At 48.7% G+C, this 23,233-nt stretch overlaps 1 pseudogene; it reads left to right on the top strand.

The window, feature by feature from the left end:
- The first annotated feature begins 6 nt into the window (after positions 1-6).
- Positions 7-23,233, top strand: part of LOC123020261 — a 187,052-nt pseudogene continuing 163,825 nt past the window's right edge.

Genomic DNA, 23,233 nt, shown 5'->3' with positions numbered 1-23,233 from the left:
CTTCAGTGTGTGTGCATCTCTTACACTGCATCGTAGAACTCACACAGGTGAAAAGTTGTATAAGTGTTCAGAATGTGGAAAAGAATTTAGTTCAAGAAAAAATCTCATTATACATGAAAGTTCTCACACAGGAGAGAAGCCATATGTATGCATGCAATGCGGAAAGAGCTTTTGCATGCGTGGCATGCTTACTTCACATGAGAGATCCCACACCGGGGAGAAGCCATATAAGTGCATACAATGCGGAAAGAGCTTCAGCAGTCGTGGCACACTTGCTTCACATAAAAGATCTCACACCGGGGAAAAACCATATCAGTGCCTGGAATGTGGAAAGAGTTTCAGTGAGAGATCGCATCTTTCTGTACATCATAGATCCCACACTGGGGAAAAGCCGTATCAGTGTATGGAATGTGGAAAGAGCTTCCGTCATAAGTCTTCCCTTTCTGTGCATGAAAGAATCCACACAGGAAAGAAGCCTTATGGATGTATGGAATGTGGTAAGAACTTTGCTTCCAGTACTTTGTTAAATCTACATCACAGACACCACACAGGGGAGAAGCCATATCAGTGCATGGAATGTGGAAAGCAATTCAGTTGGAAGTCTGCTCTTTCTAGACATCAAAGAACCTACATGGAAAAGAAGCCTTACAGATGCATGGAATATGGTAAGAACTTTGATTCCAGTTCTTCTTTAAATCTACATCACAGATGCCACAAAGAGAAGAAGCCATTTAAATGCATGGAATGTGGAAAAAGCTTTAGCACAGCTGGCACACTTGCTTCGCATGGAAGATCCCACACTGGGGAAAAACCATTTCAGTGCTTGGAATGTGGAAAGAGCTTCAGTCAGAAGGGTTCTCTTTCTGTACATGTAAGATTCCACACAGGGGAGAGGCCTTACAAATGCATGAAATGTGGAAAGAGCTTCTGTACCAGTTCAGACCTAACAAAACATGAGCGAATCCATACTGGGGAGACACCATATCAGTGTATGATTTGTGGAAAGAGCTTCAGTCGGAAGAGTTCACTTACTTTCCATATAAGGACTCATACAGGGGAAAAACCATATAAGTGCATGGAATGTGGAAAGAGCTTCATCAGACAGAGTAAACTGACTTTGCATAAAAAGTCCCATACTGGAGAGAAGCCATATGAATGTGTGGATTGTGGGAAGAGCTTCAGTCGCAAAGCTCATCTTTCAAGGCATCATAGGTGCCACACTGGGGAAAAGCCTTATAAATGCATGGAATGTGGAAAGAGCTTCAGTCGGAAATCACATTTGTCTGTGCATGAAAAAATCCACATGAGAAAGAAAATGAATGGAATTCTAGAAGAGTTTGTGGTGATACACACCTAACTCAACATTATAGAATTCATACTTGGGAGATGCTATGGAAATGCATGTAATGACTCATCATTTAACTTTATATTTAGTAACCCATCTAGGTATCACGAGTGCTGAAGAATTGAGGCCTTTGAATTGTGGTGCTGGAGGAGACTCGTGCGAATCCCTTGGACTGCAAGGAGATCAAACCAGTCAGTCCTAGAGATCAACCCTGACTGCTCTTTAGAAGACCAGATACTGAAGATGAAACTCAAATTCTTTGGCCACCTAATGAGAAGGAAGGACTCACTGGAGAAGACCCTGATGCTGGGTACAAATGACGACAAAAGAAGAAGGGGATGGCAGAGGATGAGGTGGCTAGAGGGAATCACTGAAGCAGTGTACTCTGGGGGATGGTGGAGGACAGGAGGGCCTGGAGGAAGGTTGTCCATGGGGTCGTGATGGGTCGGACATGACTTCGCAACTAACAACAACTGCATATCACATGTTGTGTTCAGACAGTATAATCCTCTTCAAAAAATACATTCAGGGGAGCAAGTGCATGAGTGTGTCAAATATAAACAAGTTTCAATTTGGGGGAGAATGCAGAGGGGAGGGAAAGCAATTCAGCAATATTGGACATCTGAATGCCCACTAAAGAGCGAGCACACATAGGAGAGCTCATCTCTGTGGAATACAGGAAAAACTGGTAATTCTGTCAAGCCCATTCCCATGGCTGAGGTTTTGGGAATGTCAACAACTTTGGGCCAGTGGCCAACATCCCCTTTTTGCGCAAGATGCTCAAGTGGGTGGTGACTGGACAGCTACAAACACTCTTGGATGGAACAGACTATCTGGTTCCATTTCAGTCTGACTTCAGACCTGGTTTTGTCATGGGGACTGCCTTGGTCACCCTGTGGGATGATCTAGCCCATGAGAACGACGGGAGGGCATGCCTGTTGATTCTCTTGGACCTCTTAGTAGCTTAGATACCATCAACCATGGTATCCTTTTGGATAGGGTGGCCAAGTTGCAGGTTGGAGGCACTGCTTTACAGTGGTTCTGATCCTACGTGGCCAGCCAATGCCAGAAGGTGGTGCTGTGGGCCGGCTTGCTGGCTGGCTGGCTGGCTGGCTGGCTGGCTGGCTGGCTGGCTGGCTGGCTTGCTTGCTTGCTTGCTTGCTTGCTTGCTTGCTTACAGCTTGTGGCTGTTTACCATGGCAATTGTGCCATGGGGTTCCACATCATCCCCCATGGCTCTATCTCTTTCCCATGTCATCCAGGTGAGGCAGTGACAGTTCTGAATCCGTGTTGGCTGAGATAACGGTCTGGGTGGGAGCCCATAAATTGAAGCTTAATCCAGGCAAGACAGGTGCTGCTGATAGATGGTTCTTTTGTCCAGGTGCTTGATAGCCGTCCTGTCCTGGATGGGGCTGCACCCCTCCTGAAGGGTAGGGATCGAAGTTTGGGGGTGCGTCTGGACCCAGAGCTGTCCCTGGAACACCAGGTGGGCTCTACAGTCTCCCTGCTACTGTTGTGTTGTTACTTGCTGTCCTGTCATTTCCGGCTTGGGGTGATCTGATGAATGAAAGTCATCCTACACCCTCTATATAACATCCCCATTCAAAGCTGTGGCCATGAGGTGGCAGTGGTATGTAATAGACCTCCCTCATCCATGACTTGATTCAGGAGGAGATGGCCGATCTGGCATGTATTACCAAAACCTGGGTGGGAGCGGAGGGCAGGATCCCTCTCTCCCAGCTGTGTCCCCCTGGGTACTCAGTCCAGCAGCGGCACTGCCCAGAGGGCTGGGGAGAGGGGGTGGAAATAATCTTCAAGGATATGATCTCCCTTGCCAGTCTCCCTGTCCCCACGGGTAGCAACCTGGAGAATTTGTCCTGTGTGTTGGGCTTTCAAGACAGATTAGTGATTCTGTTAACATCTCTACCACCCTGCTGTGCTTTAATAGTCTCTCTACCTCAGATGGCAGAGGTGGTCTCAAACTTGGTGTTGAGGACCCCCAGGATGCTTGCCCAGGGGACTTCAATTTCCACACCCAGGCTGCCTTATCCGGGATGACTGATGACTTATTGGCTGCCATGACAACCATGGGGCTGTCTCAACGTGTCATTGGCCCTACACACAAGAATGGTCACTCTCTGGTCCTGGTCTTCTCAATGGGGCAGGGGGATGGGGTTCCGAGGAGGAGGAGGAGCTAACACCTACTCATTGTCATGGTCAAGTTTAGATTGTCATCACTTCCCCTCTGTAAGGGTGGGGGACCAATTAGAATGGTCCGTCCCCAGCATCTGATGGATCCTGAGGATTTCCAGAGGGCTTGCGGGGGGGGGGAGCGTTATTCAACTGATGGTGGGTGGGCCTGTGGAGACCCAAGTCACCCTTTGGAATAAGGAGATGGCTCAGACAGTGGCCCTGATCACACCTCAATGTCCTCTCCCTACTTGCAGACCCCGCTCAGCACCTTGTTATACTGCTGAATTGCAGGTGATGAAGCAAGTGGGGAGACAGCTCGAGTGCAGGTGGAGGAAATATCCTGAGAGTCTGATCGACCATATCTAAGAACTCATGATCAAGCCTCTTCTGTGGCTATGGTGGGGCAAAGCGCAGGCTTTTTGCTGTCTCTGTCGCTTCCTCGCAGTGCCATCCAGCCAAGTTATTTCAAGTGGTCCAAAGCCTCTTGCAATCTGGTTCCCTGGATGAGATTTCAGAGCCCATGATGGCTTGCTGGGATGAATTTGCAATGCACTTTGAAGGAAAAATCACTCAGATCCATCAAGAGCTTGACTCCACCTTTGTAGCAGGATCCTTGGATGTGTCAAGGATCATGTTATAAATGAGTTTCAGTTATTGTGATCCAAGGACATGGATAACTCTGGCTCTGTTTGTTTTACCACTTGCTCACTCGACTCCTGCCCCTCGTGGCTAGTTGGAAAATCAGTTGAAGGGGTTGAACCCCTTGGCCCTGGATTCAGGAAGCTATCAACACCTCTGAGAGAGGAGTGGTCCCTGGCTCTCTTAAGGAGCCAGTAATTAGACCACTTCTTAAACAGCCAAACCTGGGCCCAGGGATGGTTACAAACTACCAACCCATTGCAAAGCTCCTGTTTTTGGGCAAGGTGTCAGAGCAGGTGGTGACCAAGCAGCTTCAGGTGCTCTTGGACGAAACAGATTTTCTAGATCAATTTCAGTCAGGTTTCAGGCCTGGCCTTGGGACAGAGACTACCTTGGTGGTTCTGTATGATGACCTTTGCAGGGAGAGAAACAGGAGGGCAACCCTGTTGATTCTCCTTGACCTCTCAGTGGCTTTTAACACCATCAACCATGGTGTCCTTCTGGACAAGTTGACTGGGATGGGAGTTAGAGGCACCGCATTGTGGTGGTTCTGCTCTTACCTGACTGACCATGCCCAGAGGGTGGTGCTGGGGGGACAGCAGCAGCTCTGTCCCATGGCCTTGACGCCATGGTGTTCCCCAGGGCTCTGTGCAGTACCCCATGCTTTTAACCTCTACATGAAATTGGGTGAGGTCATCAGGAGGTTTGGGTTGAGGTGTCAGCAATATGCCGATACCCAGTTGTACCTTTTGTTTTCATCTGATCCAGGTGAGGCTGTCTCTGTTATAGAGCAATGCCTAGACTCAATAATGGATTGGATGATGGTCATCAAACTGAAACTTAATCCAGACGAAATAGAGGTGCTTTTAGTAAGGGGTCTGCCCAACAGGATGGATGGGCATTTTCCTGTCCTTGATGAGGTTGTACTCCCCCGCAGGGACAGGATTCATAGTTTTGGGGTGCTCCTGGGCCTGGGTATGGCCCTGCAAACACAGGTGAACTCGGTGTCCAGGAGTGCCTTCCTACAAACACGCCAAATTTACCAGTTATGCCCCTACATGGACAGAGAGAGCCTGTAGACAGTCATCCATGCCCAGGTAATGTCCAGAATAGATCACTGCACTTTACATGGGGCTGCCCATACCAATACCAATTGGTAACATACCAATTTTGAGTATGGTCTGGAAATTGCAACTGGTACAGAATCGAGCAGCGAGGTTGATCATGGGTGTACCTCTTAGGGCACTCATTACCCCGGTACTTGGAGATTTGCACTGGTTACCAGTTGCTGCCCAATCCCAATTCAAGCTGCTTGCAATGACATATAAAGCCCTGACAGCTCAGGGCCCAGCTACCTGAAGGACCACCTCCTCCCATACAAACCTGCCCATCCCTTAAGATCAGGCCAGGAGGCCCTTCTGGAGGATGATGAGGAGGGGAAATAGCCTTGACTTGGTTTTGAGCAGCAGGCAGAAAGTGATAGATGAGATGCAGATTAGGGGGGCTCTGGATGCAAGTGATCTCTCCATCCTTTGCTTTGAGAACAGGAGAATGGGCATGAGCAGCAGGTCAAGTATTAGAAGGACTTCATGAGGGCCAACTTTCATCAATTGAAGGCCAGACTGGGAAAGTCTCCTGGGAGAGGGTACTGGAAGGCAAGGGAGTTCAGGAGGGGTAGATGGTGCTAACGGAGTTCTTGGAGGTGCAAACCTTGATGATACCTCTAGTTAGCAAAGTGGGGAGGTGAAGGAGAGTCCTGCAGTGGATGAGAAAAGAGGTGGTAAGAGGGATTAGATGTAAGAGGAACCTCTGTAGGGAATGGGCACTGGGGCAAGTAGATAAAAGTGTATGGAGGGAGAGATTCTTTGCAAGGCTAAGTCTGATTATGGGCTAAGACTTGCAAATAATATCAGGAACAACAAAAAGGGCTCCTATCAACATGTAAAGAGCAAGAGGAAGGGGAGACAGGTGGTGGGACCACTTAGTAAGGAGGGAGGGGATTCAGTGACTGATGTGAGGGGGCAGAGATGCTAAATGACTATTTTGCCTTTGTGTTCTCCCCAAAGCAGGATGGGGGAGATCTACATGGGGGATTGGATGAGGCCGGGGATTTAGGGGCACAGATTAGAATCAGCCCCTGTAGGAGTTGAGGAGCTCCTCAAGGCACTGGATGTTACAAAGGTGCCAGGCCCTAACGAGTTACACCCGAGGGTACTTCGGAAGTTCATGGGGGTACTCTCATGCCCACTGGCCTCCATTTTTGAGGCCTCATGGAAAACAGGTGAGGTTCCAGAGGACTGGAGGGTGATCCAGATTTTCAAAAAAGGTAGTAGAAGGGACATGGGGAATTACAGACTGGTTAGTCTTATCTCTATTTTGGGGGAGATGATGGAAAGGCTCATAATAGGGAGTGATCTAGTAATCCCAGCTAGATAAGGGAGGTTGGTGGCCACACAACACAGCTTCCACAAAAACAGGTTGTCAGATGGAATTCTATAACAAGGTTTTGAGGGGGCATGGAGGATGTGGTTTACCTGTATTTCACATGATATCCTGGTTGAGAAATTGAAGAGATTTGGGATAGGCCAATGCACTGTCCAATGAATTAGGGCATGGTTGACAGACCAAAAGCAGAGGGTAACTATTCATGGGTAAACATTGGGATGGCATCCAGTGATGAGCAGGGTCCCCCAGGGCTCTCTCCTGGGACTGATCCTATTCAATCTTTTCATCAACAGCCTGGAAGGGGGGGGGGTGACCAGTCTGCTGATCAGATTTGCAGATGATACTAAAACGGGCGGTGGCCACAACTGGGCAGCAGCTACTCCAGATCCAGAAGGATCTGGACAGACTGCAGAAGTGGGCAGGAGACAACAGGATGGTGTTCAATGTGGATAAGTGCAAGGTCTTGCACTTGGGGAATAGAAATAGGTGTCATAAGTACAGGTTAGGTGACAAGTGGCTGGAGAGCAGCACTTGTCAAAGGGAACTTGGAATACTGGTCAACTGCAGGCTGAACATGAGTAAGCAGAGTGACGCAGTGGTGAACACCACCCTTGTATGCATAGCTGGAAGCGTGGCTTCTAGATCAAGAAGTATTACTGCCACTCTATAGGACCCTGGTGTGCCCACAACTGGAGTATTCTGTTCAGTTTTGGGCTCCACGTTACAAGAAGGATCTAACTAGAGTGGAATTGGTACACCATAGGGCCACAAGGGTGGTGCCGGGGTTGCAGGGGAAGGCATAGACTGAGGGAACTGGGTCTTTTTAGCCTGGAGAAAAGGAGACTCCAAGAGGAGCTGTTGTCAACATATAGATACATGAGGGGGTGTGATGCCGAGGTTGGTCAAGGCCTGTTTTCCCCTTTGGAGGAGGACACAACACATTCCAGTGGAGCAAAGCTCAGGAACCAAGGTTCCATGTAGATGCCAGGAAGCACTTCCTGACAGTTAGGACCCCGAGGGAATGGAATGGGCTTCCACGGAAGGTAGTCGAGGCCTCAACGGTGAGGGTGTTTAAGGATAGGTTGGTCATGCACATGGTAGACATGTCATGAGGAGAGGCAGCTGGACCCAGGGGCCTGGGAGGCCCCTTCTGACTCACCTGTTTCTATGTTTTTATTTTTCTATGTGCCATCCCTCAAGGAGTTGAGGAGGATGCCAAATAGATGGAAGGCTTCTTAGTGGCTACTCCCTGACTCTGGAATAGCCTCCCCCAGGATGTTCCCTTGGCACCATCTGTATTATAGTTTAGGCACCAGGCACAGATGTTTCTTTTTTATATTTTTTTATTCTTTCTTTCATATGTATTTTTATCTTTATATATGTATTGTATCCATTTTTATTGTGTCTTTGAGGCTATGGTACTAGGCAGCATATAAAGAAATAATGAAAAATAAATAATGAAATAATGAATGAATAAATCAATAGAAAAATAACCTTGAAAATAGATGAGTATCAGCTATGAGGCAGCATGCACCACAAATGAAACAAGAACGTGTCTGGCTCTTCCTAATACTCAGTAGCCTTCAGGACTGGTCTTACCCGGTCATTTTCCAACATGTTTCAGTGTCCAGAGCGCCCTGATAAGCCAAGGAGCCTTCTAAGCTCCACAGCAGCCACAATCCATATTTTTAAGGATGCACCACTTTGGGGGAGTAGAAGTCTGGGAGCAATTTCTGCATTTCTAAAAATGAGCTCTTGAAAGGTGAGCATTATTTTCGGTTCTGTCTTTCTCAAGCAGCTGTGTGTTCATGAGTGCTCAAAATGAACAGTGTTGCATTGTCAATTTCCTGGGACGTGTCTCCTGTCAAAAATGCAGTAGGTGCCATTTAGGAACCAGGCACCAGGTAGGTTCATCTGTTCCTTTGCTTTCCCCTGACATCTCTCAAAGGAAAGCATTACACGAAAGCAAAGATGACAAAGGGGATGACGTGTGCATCACCCCTGCCCTGGGGAGTTCCTCTTGTTTTGACTTGTGAACCTGACAGTTCTCTTGTGTCCTGCAAATTTTCCACAGCTTGAGGTACCTGGGAAAGTGGAAAAGTAGGCCCCCACTCCATTCATGGACTAATGCCATAATGCAGTGGCCTTCCAACATCTTCCTCAGAGGCTTTGATGCATTAAGAGCATGGCGCATAGGACTGTATCCAAAATAATTCACTCTTTTTACCTCTATGTACAGAGTTTGCAAAAGGTGGCTCAGATGTACATCCAACTCATCCTGGGGAAGGCCTGGATCTCAACAACTTTGTGGCACCTCACCTTGACTTTGAGTCACGATATCCTGTGTTTCCAGCATGCCCATGGCTTCCTTTCCTTCTTGTTCCATGCGACCCAGAGGACAACCTATAGCAGCTGTGAAAATTGTTTTGCTGCTATGGAAATGGTTACTGAGAAAGCATTTGAATGTTACTATTTAAAGCATGTGTTGTCTGTCAAGGAGAGGAAAAGGTGCAGAGAGAAGGTGATGTTGGAGGACCTGCCAAAAGCAGCGGTTGGAAAAATACTGCCTCTGGACAGCTACAGCATCTACAACCTTGCCCAGGCTGTGGTGTGTGCCTTGCATGCTGCACACTCATCCAGACCTAAACAGAGGGTGGTGGAAGGTGGGGAGGAGCTTGCAGGGCATTCAACAGGCATGGCAGGTATTTCTCTCCCCCCTCCCCTCCCCTCCCCTCATCCCATCTCTCTCTCTGTTGAATGTGACAATCCATAAATTAGTGATGGAAATGTTCAATAAGAAGAAACTGGCTCTTCAGTGGGCAATCCCAGCTATGGGGTGTTCCATTTTTTCTAGAAATCCTGAGATCTGATATATCACCACTGCTTTTACAGTTACACAAGCCTCCTTATTGGCATTGCCATCAATTCTTTTAGGATGGCCTAAAAAATTCCATGTGGTTTAGTTGAGAGAAGATGAACAGTGATAAGGATGAACCATTAAACAAGTTGGCTAGTTAAGGGAATGTTTTGGATCTTGTGGATGACTCTGTCTCTCTGGGGGAAGGGAGGGTGTTCAACATAATGATTGGTGACTGAAGAGAAACATCTGGGTTGAATCCATCCGTTTCCATGACTGGGCAAGCTTCCCCATGCAGGGAGTTCTCTCCAGTAGGGGGGCTCCTGTGTGGTCACTGCTGCTGCAGAGAATCCGCATCCTTCTCCCGGTGGCCATGGAGGATAACAGAGTCACGCCAGTTCTAGCCCAGCCATGATTCCATCTCTATTCCATCTCCATTCCACCAAGCCCTGTGCATTGCATTCTTCTGGATGGAGGCAGAGCTGGCCTCCTGAGATTTGACACCTCCTGCAGGAAACCAGAAGTGTGCTTCAGAGGAAGGCCAAGCTATACCTGCACAATCCATGTGGGGTGCCAAACCAGGCATATACCTGTCACGTGGGTCATCTGGTCCAGTGTGACGAAGTAGGCAGAGGGCCTTTGAATGCCTCACACACATGGTGCCACTTCCTCTGTGCAGTAAGTCCTGAATCTGCAGATTACGCTGAACAGGAAAGGGCCACTCAGCTGAATCTCCTGCTTTCTGAAACTGCCCTTTTCTCTGCCGTTCCAGCTTCACCCTTTCCTGGGACCCCCCCCCCCCCCCCGCAATTTTACAATACCTCCATAGATGGAATCTATTTGGATGAGAAGTGGGAACTGGCTGCCCAATTTGATAGCGGTAACTGGGTGACATTTTGCAGTAAGTCCCTTAGTGGCATCAAGTTTGGGAGTCTAGACAGGCAAGGATCCTCAGAACTAAAATTCACCATTGACCAAGGAGGCATGACATGGTCTATGGTCCAGGGAAGCAACAGAGATCACTCTTGTTTCCTTGAATTTTCTTGCCCTTAAATCACAAGCTTTGTGTTTGAAATCTTTGTTAAATACTTTGAAGCACTAATTGTGAAAGCTAACAGGAGGGAACTCTCCTACATTCTCATCTCCCTCCTGCTTTCCTTCCTCACCTCCTTCCTGTTCATTGCTGGCCATGGAAAGTGACCTGCCTTCTTCGACAAGTGGCCTTCAGTGTCATCTTCTCAGTGGCTGTCTCTTCCCTGTTGGCCAAAACTATCACGGTGGTGCTGGCCTTCCTGGCCACCAAGCCAGGCAACAAGGTCAGGAGGTGGCTGGGGAAGAGTTTGGCCATCTCCATTGTCCTGTCCTGTTCCACTGTTCAAGTTGTGATCTGCATTATCTGGCTGGAGACCTCTACTTTCCCTGTCTCTGACGTGCACTCCCAGGCTGCACAGATCATCCTGCAGTGCAACGAAGGCTCTGTGGCCATGTTCTATGCTACCCTTGGCTACATGAGCTTCCTGGCTGCTGTCTGCTCACGGTGGCCTTCCTGGCCAGAAAGCTGCCTGCGTCCTTCAATGAGGGCAAGCTGATCACCTTTATCATGCTGGTCTTCTGCAGCGTCTGGATGGGAGAGCCTTCCACCTCCCTAGGGAATTGGTTCCATTGGCATTTGGCTCTGAAAGGCATGTTTTTCCTCATGTCCCGCCAGAATGTGGCTTCCTGCAACTTGAGCCCATTGTTCCCTGTCCTCCGGGATGAGCAAGAAGAGATCCTATCCTTCCTCTTTGTGGAAGACTTTCAAGTACGTGTAAAATGCTGGCACATCTCCTCTCAGCCTTCTCCAGTTCAAACATGCCCAGTTCTCTCAATCTCTTCCCTCGGGGCTTTGTTTCCAGTCCATGGATTGTTCCTGCTGCCCTCCTCCGAAGTCTTTCCAGCTGGTCTGAATCTTTCTTCAGCTGCAGTTCCTAGAAATGGACATGGCACTCCAGATGAGGCCTGACGAGTGCTGAGTTAAGGGGAACTTGGTCTTCATGTGATTTGGGAGAGGTGATGATTTGAAAGTGATGTTTCTATTAATGCAGCCAAAACTAGCACTTACCACTTTTGCAAAGCCTCCATAACAGGGAAGCTCCAGCAAGACTCATTTTGCAAAAGCCCCTGGAGGGGCTCTTCCTCTCCATCCAGTCAAGCAAGTGGTGACAGGGAGAAAAAGGTGCCAATTCCTGCCCTGCTCTCCACCTAGTCCTCTTCCCCTACCACACCCCAGATGAGGGGCTAGGGAGTTTTGGACACTGGGCTTGTATGTCTGCCCATTGGATGGTCACTCTGAATGACCAGCATGGAGGTGGCCAGTAGGCAGCTCCCCAGTCCTACAAGCTAGAAATGGGTGAGGATGTACATTAGCAAAGCCTCCTGACCCCACAATCCGCTCCTTTCTGGGGAGGCGTTGTGGGGCCCCGGCCCTCACGGTACCTTTCGTTCGTGCGGCCTGCAGCTCCTCAGCCAGGAAGCCGACGGGCTGATGCCAGGGTGTTCTCGGCAGAGCGTGGGGATGGTGGAGCCTACGGAGGGGAGCAGCGCAGCGCATTACAAAATTTGCCGGACAATCAGGATGGTCGAGTGATGCTGCTCTGCAGCCGCAGATCTCGAGGGGGGCAATTCCATCCCACTGCGCCATTGAGGCTTCAGAGGGGCACGTGCTGCCGCTGAAAGGCGTTCGGGTGCGGGAGGCGAGACGGGATGGAGGGGGACAGGGAGCGCGGCTCCCACGCAGCCCGCCAAAGCTGCGTGCCCATGCCGGGCAGGAGCCCCCTGGACGCCCCTTCCTCGCGAATCGCGCTTCCCTGGCTGGTGCGTGGAGAGCGAGTGGGGTGCGGGAGAGGGGGCGGAGGGACCCCGCCGCCTGCTTTGGGGGGAATTAGGAGAAGGGGCAGAGCCCCTCCGCACCCTTCCCACCATCCCCTCGCTGCTCTCCATCTGCGAACGAGGCTCTCAAATCCCGCGCACGGCTGTTACATCCGCCTATTCCCCGGAGCGCGTGCAGGGAAGGTGCAGCATGCCAGGCGAAGAAGCAAGCGCCAAGGAAGGGCGTTCAGCCGGGCGCCGAAGGGCTAAGGGCACCGACGGATTCCTAGAGCGGCCGAAAATGGGGCCAAAGGCGGTGCACTGCTCCCGAAGTGAGGAACGTCGTGATAAACGCGGCTGGTTCGAAGCGGCGGAGCCCTTTGTGGTGTTCGCGCCTCGCTCCTCCCGCGGCGCCGGCTTCGCGGGGCTTCGGCTGGCTTCTCCTTCCGCGCAGCCCCGCCTGCCAGGCGCGGTCCCCGAGAGTCCCCCGCTGCGGCCCCGAGAGGCGGATCGGTGGGGGAGCCTGCGCGGCGTCCTGTTGCAGTGGGGCCGAGGAGGTGCCGTCTCAGGCCTCCACTGCGCTGCGGGGCTCGCGGGAGCAGCTCCGGCCCTACCTGGCCCAGCAGCAGGGCACGCGCTCGGGCCTGCGGAGACCTCCGCCTCCATTCACGGTGATGCCCCAGCTTCATCTCCGCAGAGTCGCTGGCACTTAGCGGCGTCAGTGTTGCACCAGGTGGCTGAGTCGGGGCGCAGCAGCGGTTTGATTCGTATTTCTCAGGTCCGCCTACCTCGCCGGCTTGTTGTGAAGAGAAGACGGGGTGTGGGATGTTTGGGCTACTCCGAACTCCTTACGGGAGAAGAAACCTGTATCCACAGCCCTAACGGTGTGAGAGATATTCAGGTGCCCACCTTTCTTTTGGGATGGGATGTAGCAGCTGCTCTGCAGTCGTCTCAGGAATGGGGTGTGTGTAAAGGGACAGCTTAAGGCTGGGTGGGGCATAAATGTTCTGGAAATGTGTCTGCTCCCTTTTATTTCAGTGATGCGGTGTATTAACATGAGCAAGCAAGGAAGCTGTGGATGGCACTGCTACACGCACCTGGAGCCTTTGTTCCTACAAACAGACATTCACCAGAGGGACACCCTGCCTTGCCATACTCAGAAGAAGAATTTTCTCTGGGGGTGGGGTGAGGGGGACGATGGGCAAGAACAGGAGTTGTAAAAATTTGCCCAGAGCCCTGCCCCCACAGGCATCGGTGGTTCAAGCAAGGGCACTGGCCCCCCCTTTCCACATGTGCTTGGGAGAATTCTTCCTTGTCTGTGGGAGAATTTGCAGCTGGGTGCTCCTGTGTGAGAAGGCAGATGCAGAGCTAGCATGAAGATTCCTTGCCCAGTCAGCAATGGGGAATTGAAGGTCCTGCACCTTGTGTTCTGTTGGAAAAGCCAACAGGGTGGACAGAAATCCAAGCTTCAAGGGAAGGTGCTCACCACAGGTGCTGACCTTGGGTGCCTGTCCTTGGCACTAATCCCTAGCCATCCAGACTCTGACATTGCAGTCTGTATACAGGCAAAGGGACCATTGGCTGTTGACAGCCCCTCTGCCATGAATTTTTCCTGCATGCCTTTGTAGCCATTCTGGCTGGTAGCAGGGACATGTGGTGTGGGAGAATTCCTGCCCCAAATGCTGCGCAAGAACAGCAATGTCTCTAGGTGATCGTATGAACCTGGGAATACTCTGCTGGGAGAATCTTGGCACTGGGATGTTTTCCTGCCAGACAACTTGGTATTTCAGAAAATCCTGTAAATTTGTAGGGACATTTCATGTGTTTTGTTCTAAAATCTTCCTGACCTTGCCATGCACATGAAAATTAACTCCACCATCTTCCTGTTAGCTTTACATTGCACAACTCCCTGTACTGATGGGAGTAGATCTAAATCCTGGTGTCTGTGAACTCTGCATCATCAGAGGGCATAAGGGAAGAACCTAGTTTTAGGAGAGCACACAAAGTGGATAGGTAAGAATGCCAGAGACATTAAGATGAATAGAAGAACTGATCTAACTTGCTCTCCAATGAGTTCAGTGGTTTCAACATTTAGATTATAGCAAGGTTTTCATTTTCTGCATATTCCTGAACAGGTGCATGACAAGACAGAATCAGATGGATCCATGCATCTAATCGTTAGACATAAGCAAGCATGAACTGATATTTCCAAATTAAGTGACATCAGAAGGATGAAAAATGCCTCTGTTTCTCAAGGTGTGGAATGCCAGAACTCTTTGTTTCAAAAGTTGCTGAGAGGAAGAGAAGAAAAGAAACAAAACAGAGATAAAATATTAAATAGGGAAGAATAGGTAAGGCAGCAGGTCCACCAAAGACCAACCTTTTTACAGCACTGAATGTGGACTGGGCTTCAGGAAGTCTTACTAAACCTGACATTAGATATGTAGGGCAGAAACCCTTTGTATGCAAGGAATGTGGAAAGAGCTTCAGACACAAGTCTAAGCTTACTCTACACGTAAGGACTCATACAGGGGAAAAACCATACCAGTGTATGGAATGTGGGAAGAGATTCAGTAATAATGTAACTCTTACTAAACTTCAAAGGATCCATACTGGGACAAGCCATATCAATGTGTGGAATGTGGAAAGAGCTTCAGTTGGAAGTCTAAACTTTCTGAACATCAAAGAACCCACACAGGAAAGAAGCCTTACAGATGCATGGAATGTGGTAAGACCTTCACTTCCAGTTCTTCCCTAAATCTGCATCACAGACGCCACACAGGGGAGAAACCATTTAAATGCATGGAATGTGGAAAGAGCTTTAGTGCATGTGGATCTCTTACCATGCATCGTAGAACTCACACAGGAGGAAAGGTGTATAGGTGCCCAGAATGTGGAAAAGAATTCAGTGCAAAAATATGTCTTATTATACATGAAAGTTCCCACACTGGGGAAAAGCCATATGCGTGCATGGTATGTGGAAAGAGCTTCAGCGTGCGTGGCCTGCTTGCTTCACATGAGAGATCCCACACTGGGGAGAAGCCATATAAGTGCATTCAATGCGGAAAGAGCTTCAGCAGAAGTAACATGCTTACTTTGCATGAAAGAACCCACACTGGGGAAAAAACGTATCTGAGTGGGAAAGAATCCATGCGGGAGAGAGACCTTACAAATGCCTGGAATGTGGAAAGAGCTTCTGTACCAGTGGACACCTGAGTCAACATCAGCAAACTCATACTCGAGAGACACCACATAAATGTATGATTTGTGGGAGGAGCTTCAGTCGGAAGGCTACCCTTACTTTGCATGTAAGGACTCATACAGGGAAAACACCATATCACTGCATGGAATGTGGAAAGAGCTTCAAGAGTCAGAATGCACTGAATTTGCATAAAAGGTCCCATACTGGAGAGAAGCCATATGAGTGTGTGGATTGTGGAAAGAGCTTCATTCGGAAATATCACCTTTCCGTGCATCAGAGGACCCACACTGGGGAAAGGCTATACAAATGCATGGAATGAGGAAAGAGCTTCCGGCAGAAATCTTACGTTTCTGTACATGCAAGAATCCACATTGGAAGGAAAATGAATGTCGTGAGGTAGGCACCTCTTCCCAATGAAGGCAATTATTCCAGCAATTGCTACAAACGTCTTTCTTTCTGACCACTAGAAAAGCCTTAAACCAAACAGCTACAATGTATTCACAACACTGATAATACACACAGGATAGAAAGCTGACCTCTCATTCCGATTAACATCACCCCACACTTTGCTTATGAGCTCTCTGGGGACAGTTCCTGGGAGACGGGGCACTTTGAACGCATGCTTGTCATTATTCCTCCAACTGGGGCTCCAACTGTCACAGCCGTCACATGCACTTGCGCGATCGAGCATCCTCCATACTCCCAGAAACCCCCTCCCCCAGCCTGTTCTCTATCAACTTCATTCTCACAGTTCAGACCAGTATCAAGCCCCCATGTCTGCCTTTGGTGTGTCTTGATGTTGCGCAGCTTCAGCCTCCTCCCTTCGTGGCAAAACACCACCTGTTCTGCTAGTCAAAACATCTGGGGAAATGGAGTGAGAGCTTTGTACAGTGGCTGGACAGTAATTAACTCCTCCTCTTCTTCCCTGGAACTGTGCGTGGGAACCTATTCTGATCCCTCATGCACGACATGGAATTCAAAAGGTTGTGGCAAAACACACCTAACTCAACACCACAGAATTCACATTGGGAGAAGCCATAGAAATGCATGCAGTGACTAATCACTTTACACTAAGTAACCCATCCAGGGGCAAAACCTTATCAGTTCATGCAGTGTAGAAAGAGATTACTGAGGGTGGCCATGACCTTCTAAGATCTGATTACTTAGTTTCCATCCCTAATTTAGGGTGGCTTTTACAGCCCTTTGCTTCCAGACCACATATACGAATCAGTCGGTCACTATTCCCATATTCCAATGGAGCAGCATGTCTGCATCTGTGGGTCACCCAGACTAGAGGACCTCTTGCATTCAATTCTTCATTGTTCGCTGTATTGTGGATGTAGGGAAAATTTTTTGACTAGTATGCTACCCACCTTTAATGCTTACTCTGATTCAGAGAAGTTCATGTTTTTGTTCTCAGAAGTTGATACATAAGTGTCTTCTCAAGTATTTCTTTTTGCTCTTGTAGCTAAGAAGAGCTAGGGAGGCTTTGAAGGGCCCACTGTCCCAAATTACACCTGGTCTGTCTTTTAGTATTATGTATTAATACATTTACTACATTTGATTTATGGTTTTATCTGTAAATGCAATGTTTTACCTTGTGTCAAGATCTGAGGCAGCTTCAGGGCTCCCTCTGCTGGCCAAAAGCTGGTGGAACAGCTCTGGTGGTTGCGGGATTCTGACCTCAGCCCACTGCAGCTGCCAGGGCTGAGTTCCACCTGGGGAGCCCTGGGGAAGAGCTATATAAGAACCAGCTCTTCCCCTCAGAAGCTGCCTTGGCAACAAGGTCTCCTGTTGGTGAAGACCTTCCTGGTCTGTTAAACCTGGAACTCTGCTCCGGCATCCTTCCTGCCTGCTGCCTCCCTGCATCCTGCCTGTGTTCTAGTATCCTGTCTGCGTGCCTGCGTCCTGTCTGCCGCCTGTGTCCTGCCTTTGTTCCTGCATCCTGCCTGTGTCCTGCCTTTGTTCCTGCGTCCTGCCAGCCGCTTGCCTGCTGCCTGCATTCCTGCCTGCTGCCTGCCTCTCTGTGTCCTGCCTGCACTTCTCTCCCTGACTGGTCTGCCTTTCTCGGTTCTCCGACCCTTGGCTCACTTTGGACTACGCTACCCATCTTTACGGACTCACCTAGTATATTGACCTCCAGCTTGACCTTGGACTGTGTACTGGACTTGCTCTTGCCATGCTCTGTCTGCCTGGGTCCCAGTGCCTAAACCCTGTTAGTCAGCTGCCCTCGCCCCAAACGCTGACACATTGTTAACTAGTACAGGCCTATGGCTAAATGCAGTAAAATGACTGAGGGTGGAAGGTTCACTCAACATATGCAATCTCACATTGTGGAGAAGCCTTAGAAATGCATGGTCTGCAAACTGAGATTTAGTGTCAATCGACATCCAACTCAGCATCAAAGAACAGTCAGAAGAAATTATATAAATGCCTGGAACATGTAAGAAGATTTAATATATGTAAAATCTTTCTGGATATCAAATGTGGCATTTCAGGGAGAACACTAATCTTCAAGTAATCCTTTTAGGGGAACAAGTGAACGAGTGTCAAATTTAAATAAGTTCTAATTTTAGGGACAGTTTTTAGACAGAGTGGAGGAGCTGCAACAGGTAAGTGTAGTCCAAAAAGCATCAGCAAGCAAAGGCAGCAGAAGAGAACCATAAGAGAAAGGAAAATGAGGAAACCCACTGGAAGAGGGTGACAGAAGACCCAGAATACACTCTGCACCCATGAAAGCAGTGGAACTCTCGAACTGCCTCAAGTTACTTGAGGAAGGGACATGTGAGAAACACACTGTGAAAGAACTTCACGGCACTGGGTAACTGAAAAGGAGACAAAAGGCCAATCAAACAAGAAAAAGTATAGCAAAAAAAGTGCTAGTTGAGGGAGATTCTCTCTTGTGCAGAATGGTAAAAGATGTATGTTGTGATGACGCAGAGAATCACCAAGTATCCTGTCTCCCTGGCTCCAAGGTTAAAGATATAACCAGCAAGCTCACACAACTTGTACAGCCCACTGACAAATACCCCTTTTTTCTCTTCCACATGGGAACTAGCGACAGTGCCATGAGAAGTTTTGCTGAAATAGCATCAGACTTCAAAGCTCTAGGGAGGAAAATAAAAAACACTGGAGGCAAGATAGTCTTCTCAATCCTACCAATACATGGAAAAGGAACTGTTAGGGAAAGAAAAATCCTTCAAGTGAATGACTGGCTACGATAGTGGTGCCATAAAGAGAGATTTGGATTCTGAGACCACAAGCTAAGCTTCCTGGAAGATGGACTACTGGCAAATGATGGGCTGCACCTCACAAAGAACGGAAAGCAGATGTTTGGCTGCTATGTGAAAAACTTCATCAGAAGAGCTTTAAACTAAAACCAATAGGGGAGGGAGATGTACAGCATGGCATACCATCACCTGGCAAAGACTTATTCATTACATCAGAGAAAAAATCTCAAGCAGAGCCCACACCAGTCTCCCAAAAAACATAGGAGGAAAACCAGGCCACAGTGAAAATGAACTTCGATGTCTCTATACCAATGCCCAGAGTATGGGAAACAAACAGCAGTGACAAGTTCATAGTACACGAAAGCAGTTATGATCTTATAGGAATAATGGAAACTTGGTGGGGTGACTCACATGACTGGAACTCTACAACTGATGGATACAACCTGTTCAAGAAAAATAGAAAGGATAGTGGCACCTTCTCAAATTGAATGGAGGTAACTAGTGTTTTGCCCTTTAGAACTGTTTCAACCCTGGCTGCTCTTTAGAAGGCCAGATACTGAAGATGAAACTCAAATACTTTGGCCACCTAATGAGAAGGAAGAACTCACTGGAAAAGAGCCTAATGCTGGGAACAATTGATGGCAAAAGAAGAGGATGAGGTGGCTAGATGGAGTCACTGAAGCAGTTGGTACAGCTTAAGTGGACATTGGGGGATGGAAGAGGGCAGGAAGGCCTGGAAGACTGTTGTCCATGGGGTTGCGATGGGTAGGATGTGACTTTGCAACTAGCAAGCAAGCAAACTAGTGGGGTGCCACAGGGCTCAGTCCTGTGCCCAGTGCTCTTCAACATCTTCATTAATGATTTGGATGAGGAAGTACAAGGAAAGATGATCAGATTTGCAGATGATAAAAAACTGGGTGGAATAGCAAACACCCTAGAGGACAGAATGAAGATCCAGGGCAATCTAGATAAAGTTGAATGCTGCACTAAAAGTAACAGAATGAGATTCAGTAGGGACTACTGCCAAGTCCTTCACCTAGGAAAAAGGAACCAAATGCATTGATACAAGATGGGAATATGTGGCTCAACAGAACTTAAAAAGCAAAAGATGTCAGAGTAATTGTGGACAATAGGCCAAACTTGAGCCAACAATGAGATGCAGCTGCCAAAGGGGCAAATGCTAGCAGCCTTCTTGACCTACAACAGGCAGGTCAAGGTTGGAAAGACCTTGCTCCAGTTCACCTGATTTCCCTGAAAAAGGACATGAGAGCCCAGTGGAATGAAGCACCAAATATAAACTGGCTTGACCGTTCCCTGGTTTGGAGACGGGGCTCTCTCGGGGTTTTCAGAGCCTCTTGCCTTCCTTTCCTGACAGCGGGGGCAATGTAGCAAAATCCAGGACCTGCTCTTAAACAAAGGAGGTGGCCAAGAAGAAAGCTCATGTTCATCCATGGAGGTCTTATTCTGTGAGAAAATGTGGTGTCATTTTCATGTTTGAAACATTTGTATACCGTGCTATGGATGTGCAACACCTGAGTTCCACAAGCTGCAGGGTCCCCAAATGTGGCCCCCAAGGTTCAGCCCTACCTGGACTCCCACAGAGCACCTCTAATTGCTGTCCGCCCCACTTCTCATCCAGGAAACTCCAAGTGCATTCTCCATGGGGCAGGAACCAGAAAACGGCATGCAGTAGATCACAGAATCCTTGAGTTGCAAGGGGCCAGAGGACCACTGGATCCAACCCCCTGCTCAGTGCAGGCCTCCACATTGAACCATCCCTCTCAGACGGCTGACCAGATGCACCTTGAGTGCCTCTAGTGTGCAAGGGCCTTCCACCTCCCTAGGGAATTGGTTCCATTGGGCAGACAGCCCTGTCACTCATGTTTTTCCTCAATGTGCTCCCCAGAGCAGTTTGCCTGGCACCAACTTTATAGTCTTCAGTGCCAGGTAAAGACCTTTCTATTCAGCCATCCTTTTAATAATTAAGGGTTTAGATGTTTTAAGATCTTTTTTCCACAGTCGCATTTTTATTCTTTTTCTTCCTTTCCTTTCCCTTAGTTTTGTGGTGTTGTTTTATGTTGATTTAACATCTACTGTTTGAATTATTGTATTATTATATTTTATTTTAAATCATTGTAAGCCGTCCTGAGCTGTTCATCAGAAAGAACAGGATATAAATGTTTTAAAGAAATGTTAAAAAAGAAATGTGTCTTTTTGCAACATGAGCCCATTGTTCCCTGTCCTGCACTCTGGGATGAGCAAGAAGAGATCCTGCCCTTCCTCTTTGTGGAAGACTTTTCAAGTACATGTAAAATGCTGGCCCATCTCCCCTCAGCCTTCTCTTCTCCAGTCTAAACATGTTGAGTTCTCTCAATCTCTTCCCTCAGGGCTTTGTTTCCAGTCCCTGGATTGTCCCTGCTGCCCTCTTCTGAATCCTTTCCAGCTGGTCCACTCCAGCTGAAGCCCAACTAATGCTAAGTTAGAGGGAGCTTGGACTTAGGATTTGTGAGTGATGATTTGGAAGTTTCTAACAGTGCAGCCAAAAACAGCATTTTCCTTTTCTACTGATTCTCACATAGCTGTGAAGCTCCAGCAAGTCTCATTTTGCAAAAGCCCTTGGAGGGGCTCTTCCTCTCCACCCAGTCAAACTGGTGGTGACAGAGAGAAAAAGGAGGTGCCCCTTCCTGCCCGGATCTCCACCTATTCCAGTTCCACTACCAGACCCCATATGTGCGACTAGGAAGTTTTGGAGCCTGGGCTTACAGGGCCACCCCTTGGATGGTCACTGAGCAGTGATCAGCATACAGGTTGCTACTTGGCAGCATTGGCAAGGCTTTCTGGCTGCCGGCCCCACAAGCCGCTGCTTTCTGGAGAGGCGTTGTGGATGCCAGGTCGGAGCGCCATGGGCCAGACCTCCAGACCTGCAGCACCTTTCGTTCCTGCGGTTCCTTGGCCATGAGACCCACGGGCCATTGCCAGGGCGTTCTCGGTAGAGCCTGCTGACACTGGAACCTACAGAGGGGAGCTGCGCGGCACATTACAGAATTCGCTGGACACTCGGAATGGCAGAGAGATGCTGCTCTACAGCAGCAGATCTCGAGGGGGCCAATTCCACCCCATTGCGCCATTGAGGCTTCAGAGGAGCGAGCACGTGCTGCTGCTGAAAGGTGTTCGGGTATATTAATTATATCCATATCCCACATTTTTCCTTTCAAGTAAATCAGTGCAGCTTCCTCTCCATTTTATCCTTCTAGATGGGTCACACTCTCCCTAAAGGAGCTAGATCACAACTTGGGGCTGCTCTTTGATCCATCTTCATCACTTGAAGCTCAGGTGGCATAGGTGGCTTGGAGTGCCCTCAGTTGGCCCAGGTGTACCCCTGCCTGGACAGGGATAGCCTGGTAATCTATGCACTGATCTCTAATTTAGATTACTACAATGCACTCCACTTGGGGCTGCCATTGAAGCTGGTTCAGAAGCTGCAGTAGCCAGGTTAATAACTGGGACCTGGAAGTCCAAATATCAGACCAGTTCTGACCCATGTGCTTTGGCTTCCTGTATATTTCCAGACCCAATTCAAGGTGCTGGTTTTAACCTATAAAGCCCTATATCTGTCAGAGAACCTCTCCCAACTCTGAGCTACCTGGATACTATGCTCAATTTCTAGGGCCTTCCTCGAGTCACAACCCCTCAAGAGCACTGCAACAAGAGGGAGGGCGTTTTCTTTGGTGGCCGTCCATATTTGGAACAACCCCCCTGCTGTGGTCCACATGGCACCAAATTTGCCATCTGTTCAGCACCAGGTCAAGACAGCCCTCTGTGCAAAGGTCTTTAAAGATCTTGGTCATTCAGGGGCCTGAAGGGATTGTTCAGGTGCTTTTTCTTCTGGCTGGGTCTTTTCATTGTACTTTTTAAGCTATTTAAAATTATTTTAAACTATGTAACTGTTCTAGTTGTGTTTGGAAAATCTTTTCAAGATTCTCCACCCCTCTTGGACTCCTTTTCCCTTAAGTGTGAGTTGCCACACAACATTGTTTATTATTGTTCTGAGTTTATAAAAACTGACTTTTTTTCCTTTCCTTTCCTTTCTTGGTCCAGGACATGTGTTTGACTGCAGTTATCCTTTGTCTCCTTTATAATTGAGAATTCAAGCATAACATGGTCACTTTCCCCCAGAGTTCCTGTGGCTGCTATTTTTCCCTCTACGGCCAGCAGGACGGATCTGATCTGGTATGGCCATCCGTCTGGCCCGCACTGCTGTTTGCTGCCTGGGAGGTGGTGGCTTGCTCGCTCACTTGCTTGGAGATGGTCTCCAAGTGAGCAAGCTGCCACCTGCCTCCTGTACGTGCGTTCACCACTGCCTTGCAGCATGGGCGGGGAGGTGGTAGCGTGCTCGCTTGGAGATGGTTTTGAACTCACTGGGAGATCTCCAAGAGAGCGAGCGAGCCACTGCTGCACATGCCCAATGCTACCTC

The sequence above is a fragment of the Varanus komodoensis genome, unplaced genomic scaffold (genome assembly GCF_004798865.1).
Source record: "Varanus komodoensis strain SLA01 unplaced genomic scaffold, ASM479886v1 scaffold149, whole genome shotgun sequence".
Classification (NCBI taxonomy): domain Eukaryota; kingdom Metazoa; phylum Chordata; class Lepidosauria; order Squamata; family Varanidae; genus Varanus; species Varanus komodoensis.
The sequence above is the reverse complement of the archived record's forward strand: the minus strand, read 5'-3'. Positions and strand labels throughout refer to the sequence as shown.